At 45.3% G+C, this 20,281-nt stretch overlaps 1 protein-coding gene and 1 pseudogene across 3 annotated transcripts in view; one reads left to right on the top strand and one right to left on the bottom strand.

Annotated features, from left to right (window-relative positions):
- LOC103788982 (uncharacterized) overlaps window positions 1-20,281 on the top strand; it is an 870,763-nt gene that overhangs the window by 685,029 nt on the left and 165,453 nt on the right. The window lies entirely within an intron of this gene.
- LOC118149235 (late cornified envelope protein 3D-like) lies at window positions 1,165-1,821 on the bottom strand (annotated as a pseudogene).

The raw sequence follows: 20,281 nt of genomic DNA, 5'->3' as shown, positions 1-20,281 counted from the left end.
CTTTCCACACACTTACGTAATAGTCCATATTATTCAGGCTTGTAAGGGGATTGCTGATTTGTCAGTCGGCATCTCAAGGATGGGAACCATAGTTTATACATTTCTGAATCCTTTGTGTCAAGATATTCCTAAACTGTGTCCTCAACTGTTGCTCTTTGAATGAATGAATTAATGAATAAAAGATGACCGACAATTAGTTTCCAACAGTCCTGATGATCAAGGCCAGATATTTGGGTGTTACGGGGACTTCCTGGCTCCCTTTTATCAGAAAAAAACTTCTGGGCATCTACTGAAGAGTTGTCGAATTCCCTACCGAGGGGCTAGAGTTTGAAGAGCTGAAGAGCTGTCCTTTGGAGTAGAACCCATCACCATCATCACTCTCCATGTCCCAGCTCCTTTTTTCTAACTCTGAATCCAAGTAGGAAGAGAGAATATCTTGATCAGCAAACACCCTGAGCCAATTCATCCCTGATCCCTGCTCAGGACACTTTCTGTTTTCCTGCTGCCCTTAGGTTAGCAAAGCCATGAGCTTAGGGTCACGGGGTCAGGGTCTGAGAAAGATGGTGAGGGACAAGGGGAGATAGAGATAGACAGATAGATAGATGGATGGATGGATAGATGGATGGATGGATACATAGATAGATAGATAGATAGACAGATAGATAACAATGATTTACTCGTTCATTTCTTCCAGGGATCACTGAGCTGAGGTGTCTTGAAAGGAAAAACTGACAGCACTCTCAGGCTCCTACCAAGTGCCTCACCCGCAAGTACCCTTTTGGTCATTTGTTGTCCGTCTATTTCTGTTGTGGTTCCAGCTCTGGGGGAAGCTGCTATTGGAGTCACCATGAGCCCCCAGATCCCACTGACACGCCCACCAGAGCATTCTGGAGGCTCCAGTTGCTGCCACAGCTCTGGGAGCTGCTGTGGTCCTGGGTCATGAAGACTACAGAGTATCAGAGTTGGAGGAACCAGAGGACCAAGGACCTGCTCCCATCTGGAGCTTCTCCTCTTCTCTGCCACACCGAGGGCTGAGCTTCCAAAGTGTTTTCTGAAGGATCTGAACGGGCCCAGTAGGCTAATTCCCTTTGCTTTCCTGAGTGCTATGTTTACTCCCAACCCATGCTTCTGTCCTTGACCTTGTGAAAGAAAAACTGCCCACCTCATTCCCATCCTGATACACAACCCCTCTAAAAGGATTTTGTGAGTTGAGAGGTGTATGACCCATTAGTGTCTGTTCCTAAGATAGGACTATGCACCCAATGTGGGGCAGCCCCCATAGGGCAAAGGCATGAATACATTACAGAGGGTGCAATGAGAAAGCACAGCTTAACTTTTCCCAGCACAGGGACATTAAAGAAGGAGGGAAGCACTGAGACCAGCAGGATAAACCCACTGGGGGAGTACCTGACACTCTTCACGGAACATCTCAGCAGGAAAGAGAGCACAGGAGCGAAGATGCACCAGGCTAGGGCTGGTTCCAGTCTTTTCGGCACTTTCTTTTCTCCAATATTTTTCCTTAATCTCATGGCTCAGGTCAGCAGCAGGCCCAGAGCTGTGGGCACAGCTGGAGCCCCTGCCTTGCTGACCACTGCCCCTGTCACAGGAGTTGGAGCTCTGGCGCCGGCATCGGTGGGACCTGCGGTATTCGTGGTGACTCAGGCACTAGCCACCCTCGGAGCTGAGGCCACAGCCCCCAGAGCTTGGGGCACAGCCAGAGGAAGCTGGAGGCGGACACTGCACTGGGCTCTTTGCAGGGCATTTGGGTGACGGGCACTTGGGAGGGGGCCGGCGCTGCTGCTGGTTCTGCTGGCAGGACATCTGGACAGGAGGTCAGGGAGCCTGGGCAAAACAAAAGCAAAGCAAAATACCTGTCAATGAAGGTGTCAGGCCAGGGCCCCCTCCTGCAATGAAGGTGTCAGGCCAGGGCCCCCTCCTGCAATGAAGGTGTCAGGCCAGGGCCCCCTCCTGCAATGAAGGTGTCAGGCCAGGGCCCCCTCCTGCAATGAAGGTGTCAGGCCAGGGCCCCCTCCTGCAATGAAGGTGTCAGGCCAGGGCCCCCTCCTGCAATGAAGGTGTCAGGCCAGGGCCCCCTCCTGCAATGAAGGTGTCAGGCCAGGGCCCCCTCCTGCAATGAAGGTGTCAGGCCAGGGCCCCCTCCTGCAATGAAGGTGTCAGGCCAGGGCCCCCTCCTGCAATGAAGGTGTCAGGCCAGGGCCCCCTCCTGCAATGAAGGTGTCAGGCCAGGGCCCCCTCCTGCAATGAAGGTGTCAGGCCAGGGCCCCCTCCTGCAATGAAGGTGTCAGGCCAGGGCCCCCTCCTGCAATGAAGGTGTCAGGCCAGGGCCCCCTCCTGCAATGAAGGTGTCAGGCCAGGGCCCCCTCCTGCAATGAAGGTGTCAGGCCAGGGCCCCCTCCTGCAATGAAGGTGTCAGGCCAGGGCCCCCTCCTGCAATGAAAGTGTCAGGCCAGGGCCTCCTCCTGCTTTGGTTTAATTATGGATCCCTTCCCCTAAATTCAGTCTGAGAAGGGAAATGGAAAGTGATCTGGAGTTAAACCAGCCTAATACTGTCCCTTCCCCCAGCCCTCTCCCCTGCGTGGGAGGCAGCTGACACTCCTGGGTGGGCCTCCAGGGCTCCTGTGCACGCCCCAGGACCCGATGCAAACAGCGCCTCCTGCAGGCGTTCCGCGCACACAACACCGGTGACTCTTCAGGATGGCCTCTCTCTGAACACCTGTGAGCAGGGGAGACCTCACTGAAGGTGTGAGGAGGCAACGCATCTCTGGGCACACGAGGGAGGGAGGGTCCTGAGGTCGCAGCATCACGGAGCCCCTGAAGCGGCTCGCGGACTCGTCTCCCTCACAATCTCGCCCATCTCCCATCCCAGTCCCAGCCTGCCGCCCACCAACCACAGCCTCTCTGCCGCCTCTACCCTGTCAGCCTCCTCCCCTCTCCCTGTGGAAGCACAGATGTGTTTGCGCAGCCCTTGCAGCCTAGGTCCCCTCGCCAGCTGGACCCTCACCTGGAGCAGTGGAGGCAGGAGAAGGTTCTTCCTGAGGCGACTGTGGACTGAGGAGCCCCTGCCATTTTATCTTGGGCCTTATGATGTACAAGCCCAAGTGTGCGTCCTCCTTCGCTCCCCAAAGGGAGGGAAACACCACACACTCCCAAGGACGGGGCTTTCCGCATGTTCTAGGCGCATACTTTGCGAAATGACCAAAGGGAAGCAGGAAATCCCGACGACGGTCCAATTATCCACCACTTGGACACAAAGAGGGGAGCATCACACGCTGAGGTCCACTGGCGGGGGGGCTACGGGAGGGATAGTGGGAGGGAGTGGGGGGGAGGGATAACATGGGGAAAATGTCAGAAATGGGTGATGGGGGGATGGTGGCAGCAAACCACCTTGTCATGAATGTACCTATGCAACAATCTTGCATGATCTGCACACCTACCCCAGAACCTAAAGTACAATTAAAAAGTTGATATTTCTGTTTGATTCATTATCCTAATTATTTATGAGACATTTGAGTTTTTCCTCTGATTTTTTCCCTAAAATGACAATAAATCTCCTATTTTCTACCCACGTTGTACCTAGGTCTTCATTATTCCTTCATCATTTAGGCTCAGTTACCAGTGATCTGCCCTGCCCCATCCCCAAACTGCAGAATTTTCACTCAGCTTTCCAGTCTCTTCATTTACCTGGCAGATTCTCCAAAAGCCAAACCCACCCTGGGCTTTCACAGGAGGCACTAGGTCCCATTTCCTGCCTCCAATCTCCTCCTCCCCCTGACGCTGGGACCCAAGGGTAAATGGAGCTGAGCAACATAGGAAAGAGCCTGTCCCAGGCCCTCTGGAGAAGACACATTTTTTCTTTTCTTTTCTTTTCTTTTTTTAAATACAGAGTCTTGCTCTGTTGGCGAGGCTGGAGTGCAGTGGCTCAATCTCAATTCACTGCAATCTCCACCTCCCGGGTTCAAGCAATTCTCCCTGCCTCAGCCTCCTAAGTAACCGGGCTTATAGGCACCTAACTACCATGCCCAGCTAATTTTTGTATTCTTAGTAGAAATGGGGTTTTGCCATGTTGGCCAGGCTGGTCTCGAACTCCTGACCTCAGGTGATTTACCTGCCTTTGCCTCCCAAAGTGCTGGGATGACAGGTGAGAGCCACCGCTCCCAGCCAACATTCTTCTGATATTACCTGTTCTCTGTGCCCTGAGCACTTCACACCCAACTCATGCTCACGAATCCGTGCACAAGTTCTGCTCTCCTGTCTCTCCTGCTCCGTGGTTCTACAGACCACTGGTAAAAATGGAAAAAACAGGAACCTAAAGGACCTCATTTCTTTGCATTACAGATTTTACAGTCAGGGAAAAGAGGCTTCTATCCTTTATATTTAACAGTTGCTTAAACATTATACTATGTAATCCTACATTCTTTTTACAGTGTTTTAACAGACACGGAGTGCATGCAATTGAATTAATCATAAGCTCTGGATCGTGGCACTCATCTTTGACCCACATGGACTTCTTTACATAGTCATGTATCTACTCATCCGATCTGTGTATCCTTTCATTATTTATTTTATTTAGTAAATAAAATAATCATGACTTTGCCTTTCCAGTTAAAATTGTTTTAACATAGTCCCGGCCGCAGCTGCAGCGTGTGGTGGAAGGCGCCGAGCACGCCGGCCGCCAGGCTCCCGTACAGCTGCCCCAGGAGCTCCTCGGGCCGGTCAGCGCAGCCCCGCGGCCGCATCAGGCACCTGCCCGCCCTCCGGGCGCCCGCAGCCCAGTCCGGCGGCAGCACCAGCAGGAAGCCGGCCGCCAGCATCCAGACCAGCGGGACAGGTCACGCTCAGCGCCCGCGCGCGCCGGAGGAGCCCGCCTGCGCCCCGCGCCCGTGTCCCGCCTGCGGCGTCCGGAGCCAGCGGGCGCCTCCCCTCGTCCCGCAGAGCCGGAGGCCGGGATGGGAGCCGCGCGGGCTGGCCCTCGTGCTCCTTCCCCGCCTGCCCGCCGCCTGCGGGGTCCCCGGGGCCCAGCCAGGCGCCGGCCCGCGCGCCCCTGGCCCCCACTGCCACCGCCTCCCCGAAGCTGGAGCTGCACGGGGGGCTGGTGCGGGGCGCGCGTGCACGTGTGCGTGTGCCTGCCGGGCTGCTGTGCCGCAGGCTGCGAGTGCCTGTGACCCGCCGCGCCCTCACCGCTGGGCGCGCCATCCTCGCGCCGCCGCCAGCGAGGGAGCCCCAGAGCCTGAGACGCCCGGACCCGCGCCTCGTCATCCGCCCGCCCTCGCCAGCCCGCGCGGGGTCCGGGACCCGCTTTTCGGAGAGATGCCCCGTGTGGCCGTTCCTCGTACCTGGGGACGCGGATCGAGGAGCTGACTGCGCGAGGTCGCCGCCCCGGCTCATGACACAGAGCGGCTCTGCACCCTTCGCCTCCCAGAGCTGAAAACATTTTGTCACTTGTGCAGTGTACTCACCAGTGTCCCCAACATCTTTCCCCAAAACGCTTTCAGATTCGCGCCGAGATGGGGCGACGCGGCGGCTCTTTAGTGGAGTAACCTGAAGGGCCACGCAAACTGGGGCCCCCAGCCGCGAGTATGCGGCGGGCCGCCGGGGTCGGAGGGCCTGGGGTCGCGGGCTCCGGGCCTGTGCTGCGCCGCGCGGGAGGAGGAGAGGGCTGGCCCTGCCGGGCGCGGGTGCGGGCCGAATGGCTGAAGGAGGAGTAGGGACTGGCCTGGAAGTCTCTGAGCAGAAAACTGGCGCCGACAGGATGGAGTTGGGGAGGCTGATTTTGGCTCAGAGAGATTTCTCTATTAAGGAAAGCAGCCCAAGAATAGAACAGGCCCCTGCAAGAGGATGCACTCAGACCCAGAGGGATTCTCCTTAGAGTTACCTCTTTTGAGATTCCGTACCTCGAGGAAATTTAAAAATCTCTTATTTTTAATAAGGTGGGAGGAGGCTGCTTCTCCTTTCTCCTCAACAACATGAAATGATCCTGTGCCTCTATCCAACAAGTCTGCAACAAAGCACGGAATACTTCCCCAACTGTCCCTTTCATTTCTGTTCTTGGGTATCTCTGATGACGATGTTGGAGAGTTCCTACTCCCTGAAAACTCAGTTCCAAGTGCAGGCGTGAAATGAGCCTTGTAGTCTGCGAATGAAGAACTATATTATACTTCATAACACAAGACAACTTGCTTGTTCATTCTGCAAGTAAATGCTTAATGCTTCCTAGGTGGCAGGCTAACGAATATGATTTTAAAGCAGTCATGCTCTGAAAACAACCCATCCCAGCTGTAAGCTTTGTGAAAGTATACAAACTGTGTAACTGATGACGCCCTAAATGGTTTGCAGCTTTGGTGTTTGACTGAACTGTAAACCATTAGTTAAACTACCTTTCAGTTATGCTTTGTAGGAAAAACACCTTTCTCGGCCTTGAATGTTCTATAACTAATGAGCTATAGGATTTATTTGCCTATAAAATCTAGTTACTGCTGAACATCTCACTGAAACCTCCAGTTTCAGCGATTTAAGCAATTTACAGCTCTTGGCAAATATTTGTTTTGGGTTATAAAACACTGTTTTTCTGACAAAAAAAATTGTTTTAACAGGGTCCCACGTTTTATTAACGTATGTTGTTTTTAAGTTTATAAAAGCTATCATGCTGCACATATTCTTTTGATACCAAACATTATATTTCTGGGATGTGTTCACATTGCTGCATTTCACTGTAGTTCATTTTGACAACTAAATTACATAGTGTGAATACACCATAGTTTCTATATCTTCTCTCCTATACATTGTCAGTTTTGCGGTTTTCAGATGTTTAAGCATTCCGGTACATGTCTTCTAGGAGCAGAACTGCTGAATCTTGGTGTATTTAGTAGCTAAGAACTGAAATTTATAATAGAGTGCTAATCTGTTTTTCAAAATGATTGAATTTTTATGCACAATATCCTTAAATAAATTTGAAATGATCTACTCCTTTGTAGTTTTGTAGTATTTGCCTATAAAACCATTTGGCCATTGTTTTCCATGGCTCTTCATAGTGCTTTAGTTTCTCAACTAGTTATAAGAGAATTCATGCTTTTCATATCTTCTTGAGCATATTTTATTAGATTATACTTTTTAATGTGTGTTTCCCATTTCGTCTAAGCTTTCAACATTGGCGGCATATGGTTATAAAGTCTTTTATTTTTATATTTTATTCTCTGCTTTATTATTGTTATGAAGATGCATAACTTTTGAATTTGTAATGTTATTTGATGATATCCTCTCTCTCTCTCTCTCTCTCTTTTTTAACCTGGATTCATCTTGCCAGAGTGGGTTTTTGGGGTATTTTTGTTGCTGCCCTTGGGTTTTTGTTTTTTGTTTTTCGTTTTATTGTTTTTTGCCTGTTCTGGAATTGGGACTCCTCTATTTAAAAAATATTTCTGATTCTTAAGGTTGAGAGTTCTTGCCGAATTTTCATTTTAACTTACTTCAGACCGCAGGGTTTGGTGGTCAGGGAGCTACCGAGGATGCTTAAGTCCCTTCTTGAGCAGAGCCAGGGAAACATAGGGAAACCCTGCTCCTCTCAAGAACTCAGGAAAATGGATGGGGATTAACTTTATTTGAGTTTTCACATCCTCATACCTCCATCTCCAACCCCCTAGAAGGTGGTAGATTACAATCTAAAAAGTAGGTAACAATTTTTTGCTGAGGTGGGGAGGGAGAAGTACCATGGTAAAGTCCTCACCCAGTGAGCTGGCTTCCTGGCCCTTGTTCTATAAAATAGGGCCTTGACCTCACTGGGGGCTTGACACAGACACTGGAGCCTTTCCTTGTAATTATTTCCAGTGAGAATCTCTAATACTCCCTAGTGGAATATGAATTCATAGGCCTAAATGATAAGATACACAAAGCCACAAGCATTTAAAAAGATTGCATTAACATCAGACGTGTCAGAAATAATTCAGCATTGTTTAAATGAATACACAAGATGAAGTTTATTCGATATTCTATGAAGTAAATTCTTAATTCATCAGCACTTTTGGGCCCTGCCCAATACTTAAAAACAAAGTTTGATAAATATGCGGAATCTGAAAAGAAATTGAATAACAAGACAAAACTCTTTATGCGATGTCCAAGGAATAATCAATACAAGTAAATGTACAGTAAGGGACACACAAGTTAGAAAATACAGAAGAAGAACAACAAAAGCCCCTAAAGGATAAGACAGGAAGTAATGGATATAGAAGACAGACAACGGAGATCTAACATACATATTATTTGTATACCTGAAGAAGGAAAGGAAGACAATGAATTAGAATGAATACTTACCATTATAATTCAGAGACTTGTATTTCATGTGTGATGGAGTAAAATTCTCTTTCTTCCACTCAGTGCAACTATAAAACCTGGGAAGGCTGACAGGAGCTGCCTAGTTGGGCTCTAGAAATAGCAGCAGCAGGATAGGAGAAGGGCATGAGAATTTAAAACGTAGAACTGAAAAGGTGCTTAGCTTCCCTCTTCCTCCTTTGGTTTCTCCTGGCCTGAACTTGATGCAGCTGGAAACCTGGAAATGAGCGCTGTGGGGCACAGAGAGAGCTTTTGAAGAAGTCAGCTAGTTCTGGCTTAAGGAGCAAAAGGGTAAGCCCAATCTCCATAGTGAGTGTGGAAGTCCCCATTTCAATCTCCTTGTTCTTTCATACCCCGTATCTCTGGAAACTCCACAGTGGATGGCAGTGGCAGCAGCTGGTAAGAAAGCCAGCAGGAACATAAAGTGTGAAAAGGATAGCTTCCTTCATTTCGTGGAGCTGTAATCCCAAAAGGGCGGGGCCCACCCCTGTTGCTTTCTGTCTCTCACTGTCTTCGCACTTCTTGGTTCTAGACATAGGCCTATTCATATAAATGCATGGCAGAGAAAGGTAACTAGAAGCTCAATTTCTGGCAAGAAGACCATGAAGATGAGCTTCACTGTACCTGACAGTACTGGGGAGATTGCAGAAAGAGAGACAGAAGCTTAGGAAAGAGACCCATAAATTGATTCAAGAATCAGAGTGAACCCAGGACTCATGGGACCACCAAGAGTGATCCCAAACTAAGTTCAAAAAAGCCTGGTAACATCAGCTGAAAACTAAAGACAAAGGAATAATACTGAAAACATCCAGGAAATCGACGTATCCCTAAAAATGGAGCAGAGATTCAAATCATTGCAGATTACTTATCAGAAACCACAGAGGCCAGAAGAAACCAGCTCATTTTTAAGGTACTGAAGGAAAACAAAAAAAAAAATGACAATTGTCAACCAGCTATCTACATGCAGCAAAGAATGTTCTGTCTTTCAGCAACGAAGGTGATATAAAGGCATTCTCAGATGGGAGAAAACTGAGGGAATTTGGACCCGCACACCTGGACATCCCCGGTACTTCCAGCTCTCTGCATGGTACTTCCAGCTCTCTGCATGGTATTTCCAGCACTCTGCATGGTACTTCCCGCTCTCTTCATGGTACTTCCAGCTCTCTGCATGGTTCCAGCTCTCTGCATAACTTCCAGCTCCAGAACTTAAGGGCAGCCTAGCTACTGATGAAGAGCTGCAGGTGCTGGCTGTTGACGGTGAGAAAACACCAGAAGGTAGGGGTGGGGTGGGCGGTGTGCATAAGAGCAGCAAAAAAGGACAAGAGACAATCCAGGCAGTACATGCATGTTGACTGACAAAATTTCCCCTGAAGTACGCTCTATGCTCTTTATATTTTAAGGATCTGACAGAGGACGTATATTGCTCATTTCCATTCTTCATTTAGACTAACTCTACATACATATCAAAGTTCATTTGTTCACAATTGGTTTTCACTCATATATTTTTGCTTTATTTATGGTAAAATGTTTCTTATTGCGTGCAATCTCATTTATATTTCATTGTTTTCTGGATATACACATTTATGCTTTCATTAATGTTAAATATTTAAATTATTTTCCCCCTCAGATAACATAATATGCATTTGCTTTTATTTTTTCTAAATAAAGATATATGCGTTTTTTCTCCTTTCAAGACTTTGATAAATCTAGAATTTGTCTGAAGTATTCGGTAACACCTCCCCTCTCTTGGTTTTCCACGGTAGAGATAGATTGCATTGTTGCCAGTATTCACGCCCTGATGCCTTGTGACTTCACAGTTTCCTCACTGAGGAGCAAAATATGTTTCCTAAACCCTTGACCCTGGGCTTGAACTTCTGGTTTTCTTTGCTCAGTAGAATAAGGCAGCAGTGATGGTATGCCATGTCCACAAAGAAAACAGGTCCAAGATATCCCACTCGCCCCAAAAGAAGAAATAAACATACATAGAGCAGAGCTGAGCCACCCAGCTGAGCCAGCCTAGGTCAAGTCACCGCCATCATCCTGAAGACCTGCAGTCTCCCAAGCTAAATAAGTAATTGTTCTATGCATTTTGTTCATTACATTGTTGTTTTGCATTATAATTGTGGCCATAGTTAACACATATATTCCTGAACTCTAATCATAAACCTCCAAAAGCTTTGCAACTTTCTGAAGACTTTCCACTTAGGTTTTAGCTTATCGTCCTACATATCCCCAAACTTGTCAAATACCTTCGGGGGAAAACTAGGTGTGCACTTGAGGACCCCCATCTCTCTGCTAAAGGTTCAGCTGATTTGTTTGTCTCCAAGCCATTTCCTTTCCATGATTAAAATCTGAGTTCTCAGTGTTTTACCTGCCCAGAATTGACACATGCTCTCAGGATAAAAAGTGGTTGCAGAAGTCAGCTTCTCGCCCGGGAGTCTAAGCTTCTCCAGTTCAAACTGCCTCAACACTTCCTGGCTGCTTCCTAAAACACAATTTCTGGTTGAATCTAAGTTTTATAGTTATGTTAGTTAAGAGAACTGGTCTTCCAATGACTATTCCATCCTAACCAATGAGGAACATTTGCAAGGCAAGGTATGTTTTGTTATTAGAAAATCTACTAATGCAATTTAAGATATTTACAAATTAAAGGAAAAGCAAAAAGATCATCTCAATAGACATAAAAATATGCAATAAACTTTAATACCATTCACAGTGCAGACCTCTGAAACCCTGTGATCTAGGAGAATATTCTTATTCCACTAAACAGTACATAGAAAAATTATGTAGCACGTGTTCAGTCAGCCTTCTTGACCTGGAACTCACAAGTTTAGTTTTTTTTCTTTTTCTTCATTTTGACTGACACTAGAATTTTATTAAACTTTTTGTTATCAAAGCACATTTTAAAATCTATTAGAGTCAGACATAGTGGTGTGTGCCTTATCATACCAGTGTAGATAACATAACAATATCTCTTAAAAAAGAAAATATATTAAAATAATCACGGTTCTTCCCCTTGTTGGAGCTGCAGATAGGCACTTTTTAAAAAATCTAAAAATATTTTCATTATATTACCATGACATTTTTAAAGTCAGATGGACCTTAGACCCAGAAACTCACGCTCAGAGAGGTGAAGTGACTGATCCCAAGTAGCAAATGAAAATTCAGGCAAAGCCAGAGTTTTTTTGTTTGTTTTTTGAAATTTCCTGTCTACTGCTGGACCCTAAACACTTTGAAGTTTGCACAAAACCTTGCACTGTCTCCTTGCTACTGATAGAAGGAAGTCAATGAAATAAAATTTCTCCTAATGTTCAGCTTCATCTGCTGACTATAACTTGGCTTTTTAATGGAGTCTTCCCCCTTCCATTTTTCAGCTAAACAAACCCTCAATTAGAGTTACATGGATCTACTTACTTTACATTTTCTAACTTTATGTTGCACATTTTAAGTGTAGAATCATGCACGCATCCCTGCTTAAAACACGCTTCTCCATTTTCTCCATCTATCCCAGCAGCTCTCTGTGGACTGGTAAACACTTGTCTGTCAGCTCCAAACCTATCTTTCCAGGTTCTACTTTGTTATGCCGGCCTGGGCTTTGCAACTGTGTTTCTACTTAGCTAGTAGGTCGCTATTAGCTTTTGTCACTAGGGGGCGGAAGAGGAACGCAAAAGTCAGGAGAGACAGCGGACTATAAACGTCACCCTGAAGTTTTTTTTTTTTTATTTTTAATCTGTAGCAACAGTTGCTTCCTGTTCCCAGGTTTTTCCACAATTCCAGACCTATCCTCTTCTTCCCCCAGAAGCACCGGCCCAGCTAGCCAGTGTCCCACCTAGAAGTCTGGGTTCCCACTCTGCAGGTGTCTCCTCTAAATTCCTAGGTTTCGAGAAGACCCCCTCCCCCCCGTTTCCCTTGTTCCCCAGCCTCGTGTGGCAATAGCTGCTCGGTGTGATGCTAGAATACTCCATGTGCCTTTCAATCCTCTAATACCTGTTTAATCCAATCCTTGCTGTTTCTGTCAAAATAAGAAGTGTTTCTGTTTTCCTGAATGGACACAGACTGATACAAATCTCTAACAGGTTAATGTGGAGGAACTGATGGACAAAAAGAATATTCTGAAATAATAATATACGTATTTCACTTTGTGAACTACTAACAATTTTACTAGCAGGAAAATGTGACTTCTAAGGTGAAAAAAGGGCTATATATTACAAAAGCAATTGTACCTGATATTTTAAGAAATCTTCGATTTTTGGGCCGGGCGCGGTGGCTCACGCCTATAATCCCAGCACTTTGGGAGGCCGAGGTGGGTGGATCACGAGGTCAAGAGATCGAGACCATCCTGGTCAACATGGTGAAATCCCGTCTCTACTAAAAATAGAAAAAATTAGCTGGGCATGGTGGCGCGTGCCTGTAATCCCAGCCACTCAGGAGGCTGAGGCAGGAGAATTGCCTGAACCCAGGAGGCAGAGGTTGCAGTGAGCCGAGATCGCGCCATTGCTCTCCAGCCTGGGTAACAAGAGCAAAACTCCGTCTCAAAAAAAAAAAAAAGAAAAGAAAAAAGAAATCTTAGATTTTTGTACTCTTTCTTGCTAGCAGAGAGGCATTGAAATGTCAAATGTTTAAGTAAAATGTAAGAGCAAAACATAGTTTATTAAAATTGGGACGATTTTGTGAAGGAAAAGAGTGTAAGTATCCAGTTCTTACAGAAGACCTTTGATAAACAGAGAACATGGACATTCAGTGAATGCAATAAATTTCTTATTTTGAAAAAAATAGAGTCCTCTTTAAAAAGTATATATGCATTTTTGAAAAGACAAAGAGAGAAGCTGGATCACAGACTGAATTAGGAAGAGAGGAAACTTATTTCTTATTTCCAAGAAGGGACAGGACCGTACTCTTGAGAAACCAGATACTTGTCTCAATGGTCAAATCCTCACGCTGCTTCATGGAGTCCCAGCCTAGGAAAGAGTATACTTTGGTGAGATTTCATTCTCCAGCTTCAGAAGAGTAACTCCGTATCTCACTGGGAAGGATGTATTGAAGAGGCAGGGAGGAAAATGTCAGGAATTACCCTGCAGGTGCCCCAGTATGGGAGGAGCCACTGGCTGCTCCACCCAGAGCTGTGGCTCACTAGGGCCCAGTCAGGCCAGTGCCTACCTATAAAATGTGTCATGACCCTGCTCTCATCTGCCTTGACACCCTGGGGACTGCCTGCTCCACACCTAGGTCTGACCAGGGTGAGTGGGTCTTTTGGAACTTAGAGCACAACTAAAAGGGTAAGTAGCTGTTGGAAATCACGGGGAAAAGGAAAGGGGGACAGGAGGGGAATAGGAGTAGAGATGTTGGCCTAGGAAGATCCAGCCTGGGAATTAGAGTGATCAGCCAATCTGAATTCTTGCCAATGTCTGGCTTCTGGCAACTGAGTCAGCTGGTTGGGGAGGGATTATTCCAGGCTATTCACATCTCACAGACCCACTTGTAGATGCTCAGAGAAGATGGAAGGGACACAGAGAAAATAGCAATACCCAATATTACCATGAAATGCCAACTGATATCCTTTCCTCTACCTCAGATATAATTCCCGCCCCCCTTCCTACCTTACTCTCTTCCTCCCTCCCTTCTTGGCTACCTTTCTTTTCTCATTCATTTATTTATTCACATGCTTTTCCTATATCACCATATTTTTATTAAGCACTTACTAATTACCTGGTGCTATTCTAGACATTGGAATATGGAGGTACACAAAAGAGGGGAGGATAATCGCTGTTTTTATGGAGCTTCCATTTCAGTGGGAAATCTACATTTATTGGATATCATCTATGTAACAAGAACAGTGCCATATCTTAGAGACAGAGAAATTAACAAGATGGAGGCTTTGGCGAGAGAGAGAGAGAGAGAGAGAGAGAGAGAGAGTGAGTGTGTGTGTGTGTGTGTGTGTGGGTGTGGTTATGATTTGTTCAAGGTATCTGCAGCCCCAGGGTAGATTCCAAAGGAGGAAACAATGATCTAAGATTTAACAAGTCTATAAAACACCTGTATCGGCTTTTAGGTTGACTGAACTCCCACCAAGATGTCCCACAAGCGAACCCAGCAGCTGTGCCAGCCTCCTCTTAAAGGGCCCACTACCAAGTGCCCCCCAAAGTGTCCCCCTAAGGGACCTCCTAAAGTGCCCTGTTCAAGTCTCTTCCTGCTGTGGCCCTAGCTCTGGGGCTGCGGTGGTCTCAGCTGACGATGGCATCAGGGCTCCAGCTGTTGCTCTGGGGCTGCGGTGGTCTCAGCTGATGATGGCATCAGGGCTCCAGCTGTTGCTCTGGGGCTGCTGCTACCAGGACTTTAAGCATCACCTGAGTAACCGAAACACCAAGCACCTGCACCGGTCTCGTGAGTCTCGTTCATCAGCGCGTTTTCATCCCGTTGAGAACTCTTGCCTCGGAACATTGCCACACCTGAGCTGTGTCTCAGAAGCAGTCATGGGCACAGTGACTTGGGGCTGGGCTCAAAACTTGGTTTCCTGAGGTTTGGATGTGATTGCTCTGAACAAGCTGCTTTGTCACAATAAATATGTTCAAGTTTCCTTGCTTCTGTTTTTAAGTATTTGATTTATGCTTCCATCTACTTACCAATTTCCACTTCTTCTCCCTGAATACATTGCTGCGTTTCCTTACTGTGGATGAATAGAAGAAAAATCAACCCCCTAACATAAAGAAATTAACTTTTAAAAATACAGAAATGTTTGTTTTAATAAAGAGAAAATAATTAAACTAAAATGTGGACATGCTGTTGAAATAAATAAATTAAGGATATAATGGCATATCAGGGAAAATATTACAATACGTTCAAAATATTTCTTTAAATAATTGTCTTTTAGGTGACTATGAAAAAATGTCCTTGCATATAAAAAATGCATGTATTTGGACATTGTTTCATAAATGCTCTTATAATAAAATATGAGATAAATCTATCATTGTATGCTCAGTCTCTGTGGCTGAGTTAGTTGTTATGTAAAAGAGGATTTATGCAAAGGGATGCCATGGTTTCCCTGGGTTCAAATGAAGGAAGCATATTACCCCCTGCTCTGATTCTTAGTTCCTTAAGCCCTCTTGACATCCACACATCAAAACACGGAAGCCCGTTTCCAAATATGCAGTGATCCAGGAGAGGATGCCTATGTAGTTCTTCCTCGTCCTTTTTACTCCTACAGCCTTCGAGTGGGGATGTCTCAAAGACATCCAGCCTACAGCTTCTCCAGCTCACAGACTCTTCTGATGGATGTGATGGAGAGCTATCAAGCAATCTTAGTACCCACCTCTGTTGGACCTCCAAAATACTCAGTCAGGAGAGGCCTTGAAGAATAAGGTTAGGTCTCAATAGGAATTCCTAGCAACATTTGAAAACCTGCAATGGGATAGTTCCACCCACCTGAATACCTATACAGATGCTCCTCGACTTCTGACAGGTTTATGTCCAGATAAACCTATGGCGAGTTGAAAATATCATAATCCAAAAACACACTAAGTACAACTAACCTACCAAACATCATAGCTTAGCCTAGCCTTCCTTGAACATGCGCAGAACGCTTACATTAGCCAACAGCTGAGCAAGATCATCTGGCAACAGTGTACACCGTAGAGTATTAGCTGTTTACCATCCCGACCCCATGGCTGACTGGGAGCTGGGGCAGCGTGCCAGGCATCAAGACAGACTATTATTCAGAGGGTGTATTGCTAGTCTTTGAAAATATCAAAATTCAAAATTCCAAGTATAGTCTTCACCAAATTAATAAAGTTTAAAAATCCTAAATTGAACTATCATAAGTTGAGGACCACATATAATTAGTAATTATATATTGTCTCTTTTTTCTTTTGAGACAGTCTCACTCTGTTGCCAGGATGGAGTGCAGTGGCACGATCTTGATTCACTGCAAACCTCCGCCTCCGGGGTTCAAGCGATTCTCCTGTCTCAGCCTCCTGAGTAGCTGGGATTACAGGCACCCTCCACCATGCCAAGATAATTTTTGTATTTTCAGTAGAGATGGGGTTTCACCATGTTGGCCAGGATGGTCTTGATCTCTTGACCTCGTGATTTGCCCACCTTGGCCTCCCAAAGTGTTGGGATTATAGGCGTGAGTCACGGTGCCCGGCCATTAATTATATATTTTCTTTTATTTGTCAAGCATCTGTCTCTGTGCTGAAACATAGTCACAGTGGGCGGGATTATATTTCTTTCAAATCATGTTGTATCTCCAGAGTTGGCCACATAGTCAATAATACTTGCTGAGTGTGGGTGAGAGTGAATTAATGAACTCTGATTTTTTAGTTTACTAACGGAGGACAGTCCAGGAAATCCTCAATATTCTTTTTCTCTTTAGAGATGTTCTGTTCTTTTAATTCACCTGATTATATCCTTCTCTCATTTACACTCATAAGGCCTGCTTAATGATGACCTAATTTGCTCAGCAAAGAACCTTTGGAAATAGTTAGTTCCTTGCCCCAGGGCATCCCAAGGCATGAGATGCAGTGATTGCAATTATAATATTTAATTAATATGACCTGTTCATCTAAAACTGAAATTCTTCTAATTCCAGTGATTAAAAATATAGAAATACTGGATATAAATGGACATAGGCAGTGAGGGTGTTGATGTGTGTGTGCGTAGTGATCATGTCTAATTAACACAGTTCAATCCCATGGTAGCCTATAAATGGTGCCATCTGGGTCATGAAAAATGATGGGTCCTGTCTTGGTTTTGATTGGGAAGTAAGTGCATAGATATTGCATAAAAGAGAGGTTATTCAGACAACGAGGTTGCCAGGGAATTTGTATGAGAGAGGGATTTAGAAGGCATAGTTATAAAGGCTTTGGAAAATTCATCACACCAAACAAAATAATTGGCAATCTGTACCCGACAGATGGTCTGATATTGTGTGTGTGTGTGTGTGTGTGTGTGTGAGTGTGTGTCTGTGTGTGTGTGCACACATGTGTACAGTAGTGTATCTAAGCTGTATGTAAATTTGTTCTCAGAAATCTGATGATATTATCCTAATAAAGAAATTGTTTTTGGTTAAGTATTCTGAACTTTATTCCCAGCTGCACGAGCCTGGGCAATTTGCTTAGCCCTAGGAACCTTTTTTCTCACTTGTTTAGTGGGAATATTAATACTACCTACATCACGGGATTGGTATGAGGATTGAATGACATAATGTGTATAAAAGACCTAAATAATACATAGAGCCTAAATAATAAATAGTCAATAAATAAATATACCTAAATAATAAATAGTCAACCAGAATCAGTTATTGTATAATTTTCCACTATTTGTCTGAATAGTATACGCAAGTGGGTGTATACTAATAGCAAATGTACATGTGGGGAGATTTGAATCAAAAGCACAACTTCAGTCAACCTTCACTTCAGGGGAAGACAGGGAGGCATGGAGAACTGCATTACTTGGAGTTTTCCAGAGAAACAGAAAAGAGAGAGAGGCATTTATTTTAAGGCATCGGCTCATGCAATGACTCTATGGGCCGGCAAGTCCAGGATCTTTCCAGACCACAGACATCACATGATGACTGCGATGATTATTCAGGCCAAAAGGCTGGAAATTCAGGGAACAGTTGATGCTGCAGCCTTGAGTCTAAATCCTGCAAATCAGTAGTCTGGAAACCAACAGAGTTTCTACATTACAGTCTGAGGATAATTTCTGCTTTTGGAAATCTCAGTCTCTGCTATTAAAGGCTTCAGCTTATTGGATGAGGCTCACTTTATAAAGATAATGTGCTTCCTCAGTCCACTGGTTAAGTACTTACAGAGCAACATCTGGACTAGTGTTTGATCAAGCAGCTGGGTACCACAGCATAGCCTAGGCAAAATTAACCATCACAGAGACCGTGAGGATACATGGAGGTCATTAGAGATACAACCCAAGAGACAGAAGAGGGTAATCAGCACACACTAAGAACATGAGATGATGGCTTTATATTCAATAAGGAGAAAGGCAACTTTCTGGACAGACCTTTGGAGACTATTGGGAACACAGATACTTCTACCTGGTAACCCATGAGTCTCAACAAGGCTGTGAGGCTAGGAGGACTGGAAAGCGGGAGCGCAGCACTAGGCTAGGGAGGCCCTGGGCCTCTGCCCTTTGGTTTCATGGCGGTGCAGTCAGTACAGCACAGACAAGGCTGCTGACACTGCACAGTAGCTGGAGCTCTGGGAGCTGATGATAACCGTAGCTGCTCCCCATGCGGGGCTCCGTCACACAAGAAGAGCTGGAGGTGAACATGGGCTGTGCACTGGAGTGGCACTGTGGAGGGCCCTTCAGAGGCACTGGCGTTGCTGCTGGATTTTTGACAAGGTATCTGAGTTTGAAAGTGAATCTTATAATAAGTTAGATGAATTAGAGCCAGGACAGAAATAATTTTGCCGTTTTAAACCTATTCATGGTGTGTTGGCAGGCAGTTCATTAAATACATTCGTATTCAATTAGTACCTATGAAGAAACATGTTACCCCAAGTGAAAAGTGTTAGAAGTGACTTTCCTGAAAACAAAACTAATGCTAAGTCAATATCAGTTTCTGTCTCTCCTCGTTTTACTTCGTATCTACATACCCACTTCCTACCTACTGTATTTCATGAGCTTGAAGAGGCCACTAATTGTAAGGGGCGGCCTTATTTCTTTCATGCAGCACAAGGAAAGATAAAATCACTCCAAATTCAACTATTATGTGACACAAATCATATGGTATATATTGATTTAAGGGCTGTTAAAAAACGTAAGAAGAGTGTATCATGGAATTGATGAATTAAGATAAATATAAAACCCATCCTGTTTAGGTCATATAAATATGTATGTACAAACTACACGGGCCAATTCTTGCTGACCCAGAGCACCCCTTTGCTGTGTTTCTTCCTATTTCTGGGCCTTCGTCTCCTTTCATATTCCACACTCCTGGTGTCACTCTTTCGACTCCCATATGGTTCTGCTGAGAACCAGTTTGATGGCTCCCAGTGGTAAACTCACCCTGATAACCAGCCAAGGAGAACGGCAGTTTCCAGATGTGGCAAAACAGATGTGGGAAAGTGTCAGGACATCTCTTGTAAGCTATGCTAACACCAAGCTCTGAAGTGAGTTTCAGCTCTAGCAGGACCAGGACATGTGAATTTTCCAACAGCTCTCTGCCTGGAGTTCATGCCCCTCTGAGGCCCATCAAATGTGACTTCACAAGGAGCCATTCTGGACCTGGATTCTGAAACCCCAGTTTTCTGTGAAATCTTCTCCTTAGGAAATTAGGGGTTAAAATGCCGGGCACAGTGGCTCAAGCCTGTAATACCAGCACTTTGGGAGGCCGAGGTGGGTGGATCACGAGGTCAAGAGATCGAGACCATCCTGGTCAACATGGTGAAATACCGTCTCTACTAAAAATACAAAAAAATCGCTGGGCGTGGTGGCGCGTGCCTGTAATCCCAGCTACTCAGGAGGCTGAGGCAGGAGAATTGCCTGAACCCAGGAGGCGGAGGTTGCAGTGAGCTGAGATCACGCCATTGCACTCCAGCCTGGGTTGAAAGAGAGAAACTCCGTCTCAAAAAAATAAAATAAAATAAAACAAAATTATCCAAATTTAAAATTGAGCCAAGAAGTGATTTCTAATAAGTTTTTCCAATATTTACTTCTTCCTTGTAACTAACAGCCTTGCCTACGATTTTTAGGACTCTCTAGGTTTTTTTAAAAAATCGGTGGAGTGATTTCACTTAGTGTATTTGGTGTTGATTAATGCCCAGACTCTGTAAAGCTAGATTTAACTTACAAAAGATTTATATGTTGCAAATTATTTGTGTTCTCTAGAAAATGTAACCTAATGATTTTATTTCCTTTTAAGACTTTAATCAGTTTTGTAGGTAAATTTGCAAGCTTGTTCCAGAATTTTTTCCTCTGACTGTATACA

This window comes from Callithrix jacchus, chromosome 18, assembly GCF_049354715.1.
Source record: "Callithrix jacchus isolate 240 chromosome 18, calJac240_pri, whole genome shotgun sequence".
Lineage (NCBI taxonomy): Eukaryota > Metazoa > Chordata > Mammalia > Primates > Cebidae > Callithrix > Callithrix jacchus.
Note: the sequence above shows the minus strand (reverse complement) of the source record. Positions and strands in the feature narration are given on the sequence as shown.